The sequence below is a fragment of the Egretta garzetta genome, unplaced genomic scaffold (genome assembly GCF_000687185.1).
Source record: "Egretta garzetta isolate BGI_Z169 unplaced genomic scaffold, ASM68718v1 scaffold161, whole genome shotgun sequence".
Lineage (NCBI taxonomy): Eukaryota > Metazoa > Chordata > Aves > Pelecaniformes > Ardeidae > Egretta > Egretta garzetta.
Window position 1 is genome coordinate 1,045,854 of NW_009258754.1, and position 7,545 is coordinate 1,053,398.

Consider the following 7,545-nt stretch of genomic DNA (forward strand, 5'->3'; position numbering starts at 1 on the left):
CTCCTGCACTTGGCTCCAAAGAGGTGAATGGAGAAGCTAGCGAGGTCTAGTTCTTTTCCTGTCTCATTGAAGAAAAAGTGAGCCACACAGGCAGAGGCAAAAAAACCCACCCGAAAACATGTAAGTATGTGACTGATATAACTACAGATTCTGGTGCTGGTCAGGCTTGCCCTCGACTCCTTGCATCTCATGGGGGTAAGGAACAAAAGTAATAACAGAATTGTTACTGAGTTTTGTACAGTTAGTGACACCTGCACTGGTTTGCCTTGCATCTAGCTTGAGTATGGCTTCTCCTGCAAAAATAGAGAAACGTTGCCTCAAACGGTATAGCTCTGGCCTGAGCTGGACTTCAGAAGGCAGGATGTATGTGAGAAGTGACTGCTGGGGTGCAAGGTGCTTTCTTAGGGCTCTGGAGCAATGTGGAATTGTATTTCAGAGTAATAGTACTGCTGTTTTGATATCAAAACAAAATTAGAATGAGAATTAACTTTTCAGTTGCTTCTATTTGATGTTTGTGGTAAGAATTCAAGTATTAAGGGGTTGGCACTGAAACCCCCATAGGGCTTGCATACAGCAGCAGTGTGTGCTCTGTGCAGCAAGCAGGCTTGCGATTAGATTTGGGCAAGAAAAATGGTAGTGACATAAGTTTTCAGGTTTGCCTTAGCACAGTTTCTGTAAACAACTGTTGGTGCCTTCTGTTAGTCCTGAAATAATCTGCAGAATAAGATGATTGCTTAGAGCACTGAACAAAGAGTAACTGTGGTTATTTTCTTTTTCCCCAAAGCTGGACAACGAAGAGCGTGGCTTGGCAAATGTGAATGGGTTTATTCAGCCTGACGGGGCTGGGACTACCTGCCCAAGCTGGGCAAACTGATGGGGAATGTCACGTAGCAGCTACTTGGGAGCTTCAAGGTTCTGCCGTACATGGGTGAAATACATCACTGCTCAGAAAAAGGGGTTTCAGCTCTGACACTCCTAAGCAGTATCTTTCTTTTTTTGGTGCTGGGAAAGAAAAGTTTAACAAAAGCAGGTTTGAACTAAGATGCTGATGATATTTGCCTGTTAACTGGGTAAAGTTGATCAGGATGAAGGGAAGTGAAAGAAGAGCCTGGGAAGCAGAGGGTTAGGCTAGCTGCTAAAAAATTCCTTTTCAGTAATGCTGTAAAAACACTGTCTGTACTCTTCAGTCCTGGGAGTTGATTCATATCGAATTTCCAGTCCTATAACTAGGGTTCAGTGTGATGTTTTAGTGTTAGGCCTGTGCTGACTGTAGCCTTATTAACCCTTGCTGTAGCAGTCTCTCAGCTGCTCTTGAAAGACTTTGGGGAATCTGCCTGCAATCTGCAGAGGTTGTCTGTTAACTTTTTTTTTTAATCTTTGTCTCCAGGAATATCAAGCCTAAGGTGTATGCTCATGCTGCTTAGGTCTGCTTAAATCTGTTCCTCCTTTACTCCCAGCTGCTTTGCAGTTGAACTTTGTCTTTACAGAGAAGCCGAGGTGATTTTGGGTCCCTGAGCCCTACAACACGGGCAGCCCTGCACCCTGCATGAGGGCAGGAGGAGGACTGGGGAAGAATTGTCCTCGGGGAGGAACAGAGACTGTGAGACTGAATGTGTAAAGCTCAACCTACTGATGGATTGGTAACTTCAAGCAGGAACATAACTCCATGCAGAATTGCAGCTCAGATGATATCATTCTCTATCTGCGGCTACTGGCTGCTTTCCCTAGGTATGCCTCAGTTTCTCCGTCTTTAAAAGTGGAGGTAACACACCTTCTGTAAGCTGTTCGGAGGTGGAAAGCCCAGAGAGGCTTTTAGCTCCTCAGTAATATGAGGCTGAAGCCCTGGGCAGGGAATGATCATGGAAAATGCTTGTGGTTACGACTGGTTTAGCCTAGAGACTAAGTAGGGAGGAAGAGTTTGGTAAAACTCACCATATGTTTCCTGAGCCAGATTTCTAATGAAGAAAGTGGTTATTCATGAAGTAATTAACAGGAAAAATAGGTTATTAATCTGCTAAACTGTGTCTCAATTTTGTTTTCATAACTTCAGAGAGTTCTAAAAAGGCTGCTTTTCTTTTACAACTTCCACATTTCACTAACACTTCATTGTTTTCAAATCTTGCTTGCTGGACGGAGTGGGGAGGGTAGGGAAGGGCCAGATCCTCAGCCCATGTAAAGGGGTTGCTGCTGTTCATCCCCTGGCATCCCACCGTGTTCCCTGCCAGCAGCCCTCTTCTGGCAGCAGCCTCTCCTTTAAAAACAGCTGCGTTGCCTCCTAGCAGCAGAGTGGGTTAATAAAGATGAAGAGAAAGAAATTCAAATGCCTCTTTGTAAGCAATGTTCTAAAAATGTTCCCTTGTGCTTCAAAGGAAGTGAAAGCCTTTTAGCTTAGCCCCATCAATTTAAACTGTACGTATTTATTAGTAATGCTGCTGTTACCTGTAGTGGTTGAAACCTCTCTAAAGCTAATGATTTCCATTATTGCTGTGATGGTCTTGTGTGTTGGATGTGACACCCAGGAGGAGACAAGCCCCTGCCAAAGGCAGCAGAGGAACCTGGAGGTAGAAGGAGCAGAGGTGAGGCAGTCAGCACCAGGCTCCAGGGAGGAGGGCGGAAGCCACGACTGCATGCACATCTCCTCGCTCTCTGTTTGCTAGGCTTGCTGCCATGGCCAAGTGGGCACTGGTCACTTACCAGATAACAATTTTTTGTGAACTCTTGGCTAATGATGCTTTTTGTGTGCTGCAGGGATGTGGACGCATGTTGGGCGGATGCTGCTAGCTCACGGTAACACAGCCATCTCAGTGTTGTGCTGTCTTCAGTCCTTCCTGTCCTTCAGATCACGCTCAAGTTCCCAGGGATGCCATTTTGCTTTCAAGGCCATGGTGGGGATAACTGTAATAGTCTGGAAGATTGGACCCTGTCTGGGATGGATGTAACATGTATGTGGAATGGAAATGTCAGCATGTTAATGCAGTATACCTCCAATGTATGATTAGCACTGAACCAAGGATTACCCTCCCCAGGCCTTTCCTGGCTGCTAAGCCCATGGCATCTCCCTTGGATGTTGGATCTGGGCTCCTAATGCACCAAGTTCCATGTGATTAAGCGTACCAGTGTTCCTCAGGGGTGTTTGTGCAATAGGGGCAGTGAATCAGACACTTTTCCTTTGGGGCCCTGAGCACCTGGAGCCTGTGGCCATCGGTTAATTACACTGGCTGTGAGCCACCCTGCCCTAGACCAAAGCGCTGGGTATGCCTCCTTGGTTCACAGGCAGCATTTGTTCCATTTCCAGGCTAATTTGTGCTGGCTGGTTTGGGATCTGAACAAATGGTGGGGAGTGGGGAAGGCAGCACTGTATCTTTTTCTGTATCTGACCAAGCTGGGCTCTTCCACCTTCCTGAAATGGTTGAGGTGAGGACAGTGCTGCCATCAGCCTGTTCAAGGCATTGCTGGTAGGTGTGTGCCCATGGAAGCACAGGTCCATGTCGCCTCTGGCCCTTCTTGCCTAATGGCCCTTGCCCTGGTTGGGGCTGGCTGCTGTCCTCAGCGGGCATCGTGGGGCTGCTGGTGGAGCAGGGGCAGCGCCTGTCCCTTTGAGAAGCAGTGCCACCCTCAATGTTTCTCTTTGTACTTAAAGGAAAAAAAAAGAAAAAAAAAAAAACAACAACCAAACACCAAAACCTAAAAAATTCTGAGGGGAAATGATGGAATTTGAATAGTTTTGTTCTGTCTTTTCTGTTACACTTCTTCTGTTGGGAGCGCTTAAGGCTGCCCTCTAAGAACCAGGGGTGAGCAGAGGGGCCAAGTGGGTGGATCTCCTGCCTTGCTGGCGTTCCAGTGGGACCTTCCACCTTCGGTGTCCCTTGCCTGGCCGGCACCACAGTGGGGGTGACTGGGGGGACCTGGGTGTGCTCGCTGCCAAGCTCTTGGCCCCAGTTCCCCCGAGAGAGCGCAGTGGGGCCACAGTACCCTCTCGCGGCCAAGGCTTGAACACATGCTCACATCTCACCTTTTTAATATATATTTAATATAATATACTTAAACCAGAGTTACCAAGCCTTGCAGAGCCTGAGCAGCACCTCTGTGCTCCCTCACCCAGCCTGCTTGCTAGAGGGGCAGGCGATGCTCTGAGCTATTCCTTCAGCTCCTGCTGTTCCCAGGAGAGGAGGTTGCTTTCCCAGTTGTTTTGGGAGGGCTGCCTCTTCCTCCCCATGAGCTCAGACCAGGGCTCTGTTGTCCCAAGGCATGTAGAAGCCCTGCTGCAGCAGGGTGCCAATGGCCAGGGCTCCCTGGGAAAGCCCTTGCCTGCTGGCTCGCCCAGCTCCTGCAGGCTGAAGTGCTGGGCAGTGTTGCCCTTCCCAGGTGCTTGTGGCCCCTGTCACTGCCCTGCCACCTGTGTCGGTCCCCTGGGATGATGAGGCATGTGGGTGAGGGGGGCACTGATTTTTTTTTTTTTTGGGGGGGGGGGGGGTGGGTCCTTTAACTTCCCATTTTGTTTTCACAGTCACCTGGTGGCTGACTCTGTGTGCTAATTATGCCTGGTTTAACTAGGAAAGCAGTAACCTGTTTGGCTCTTCGCCTGTTAAAATGGGCTGGAAAGTAAAGTCTTCTCTTCCCCACAACAGAGGCTGGTACGGAGCAAAGAATTGGCTAGGTAAGGTGTGTTGCTGCTACAGACAAAGATGATGAAATGTGCTGTGCCACGTTCCTCTGGAGAGGCGAAAACATGAGGAGGAGCAAGGGCTGGCACAGGTAAGGAACAATACAAATGTGGTCTGCTCGGGGAATGACTTGTATTGGTGAAAGAACAGTTTTCACTGGATTTCTTCTGTGTGAGAACACCTGATGTGATCCAGCCAGAAATACAAATGGGAATCTTGCTGCTTCAGTGCAAGATGCAATGTGTTTGTTACATTATTTACCTGGAACAGCATCCCTTAAAACTAGACTTGCCATCACAGCATACTATGGCATGAGTGATTTGTGGAGCACGAGAGGATGGGGAGAAATGACAGTGCTGTGTTTTGTGCCTGTATGGGAGGCAACAGGAGGCAAGCTGGAGAAAGGGAGGAGGAGGACCCAGTAGGTTGTGATTCTGGAGGTAGAAGGCACAAAGTATTTTCATACCCTCTATGCCTGCAAAGGAGCTCAGAAGGAGATGGAAGAGCTGGTGGGAGGATGTACCTCTGAGCCAAAACACATTTCCACCACAATCCCAAGTTGAGGTCAGCAGGATGTTGAGTACCAGATGAGGCCAGAGGGGAATGTCTTGTGTGATAAGAAAGGAAGGTTAAAAAAAGGATGATTAAAAAAGCTCATAACCACTAGTCATCAAATAAAGTCTTTGGATAGTTGCTCCTGAAAACATTTCCCAGTGCATATGCCATCCTATAGCTGCATGCTCATACAGGGTCCCTGCTGTGAAGTCTCTGTATGGGGAGGGCATTGCCTTCCCCTCTCCTTTGGGCAGAACATCAGAACCTCACTTCTGACAATTGGCAGGAGCTAAGAAGGTCAGGCTTAAAAAGCGGAGGAATAGGTATGTATGAGTCTGGGCAAAAAAAGAGCATTGGGCAACAACGTGCCTTTTGGTGGCTGCTTAGATAATGAGAGTTATTAGTTCTGATTATAGGTACGTCCACTGTGCTAAGCTCTCTATTGCTGTTTGCAAGCACAGGAAAAACCTTGCACAGCAAACTTGGTCAAGGCCTGAAGTACTGCATTTGAAGGATGTTAGATCCAGCTGTGCTATGCACTTCACTTATGTAGTTGTTGTCTGTACTGGGCTGATTAGAAGAATCATAGAATCATAGAATCATAGAATCATAGAATCATAGAATCATAGAATCATAGAATCATAGAATCATAGAATCATAGAATCATAGAATCATAGAATCATAGTTTTGGGTTGGAAGGGATCCCTAGAATCATAGAATCATAGAATCATAGAATCATAGAATCATAGAATCATAGAATCATAGAATCATAGAATCATAGAATCATAGAATCATAGAATCATAGAATCATAGAATCATAGAATCATAGAATCATAGAATCATAGAATCATAGAATCATAGAATCATAGAATCATAGAATCATAGAATGTCAAGGCCTGAAGTACTGCATTTGAAGGATGTTAGATCCAGCTGTGCTATGCACTTCACTTATGTAGTTGTTGTCTTTACTGGGCTTTTTCGAAGAATCATAGAATCATAGAATCATAGAATCATAGAATCATAGAATCATAGAATCATAGAATCATAGAATCATAGAATCATAGAATCATAGAATCATAGAATTGGGTTGGAAGGGATCCCTAGAGGTCATCTAGTCCAACCCCCCTGCAGTGAGCAGGGACAGTGCTAACTAGATCAGGTTGCTCAGAGCCCCATCCAACCTGGCCTTGAATGTTAGACTAGACCTAGAGTAATATTCTTGTCCTCAGTGACTCAGTCAGACTGCCACACATCAGGTCCCCCCTTACGAATGGGATTCAGGCTAGATTCTCATAGCATTATAGACCGGCACATTGCCCAGTAGACTACTGAGCTTACCCGTGGTGCTTCTGGTGAAGGTGGTCCTGGTGCAAGGAACTGGTAAATGATTAAAGGTCTTCTGGCACAAGCGTGTTTCTATGCAGCCAGCATCCCTGCATGCGGTGGGCTGAGCAAGCAGCTCTGCTGTCTACTGGACCTCAGCTCTGGAGCAGGTATAGAGTGGTAAAGCACCGGGAGAAACCCCAAAGCTCCCTGCAGGGTACAGCAAGGATTAAGGTCTCTAGACATTGAGACTGAGGGCCTCAAAAGGAGGTGGATGTTTAACTCCTCTGGATTCAAAGGGGATTTGGACACATGCATCCCTCTGAAGCTCTGGGCTGGGCTCTCGGGGTAGCTGTGCACAGAGCATCACCAGTTTTGGAAAGACCTGCTTCCTCCATGTGTCCTCCTCTGACCTCTCCCTCTGAAGCCCGGGTGAAGGCTTGCAAAACCCTGGGAAAAGTGAACGTAGTCAGTCCCTTGTCACAGGGACTGTTATCTTGCCACTTCATCTTATAGCTGAGCTTCTTCAGAACCATGGGAGGCAGGAGGTATTGCAGGGCCGGACTGACTTGCTGCTTGGTTTGACTGGGGGTGGTGGTGCAAACAGGGTGATGGAGAAAATGGGCTGAGGAAGCCTAAGAGAGGGAGAGAGAGAAAAAGGAGCCCAGCTGGGCAGATACATTTCCTCTCTTGGGGTAGGTCGGGGAAAGAAAATTGCTACCCTCCTCCAGGAACAGCAGCAGCTCCCCAAAGAACGGCACCGAGGGGCAGAATGCTGCGGCCGACCCATCCATTTCCTGTTGAGTACCCGTCCTGCCTCAGCCCGTGTCCCTCCCTTAATTACTCCGCTGGGAATACCCTTCCGTCGCCGCCTTACCGCCGGGCGCGGGCTCCCCGGGGCCCCAGGGCAAAGGCAATAACTGCGCTCTCCCTGCGCACAGCCAGGCCCACGGCAATATGCGTTTGAGCCCCGGCCGCCGCCTCTTCCTCGGGAAGCCCCGGG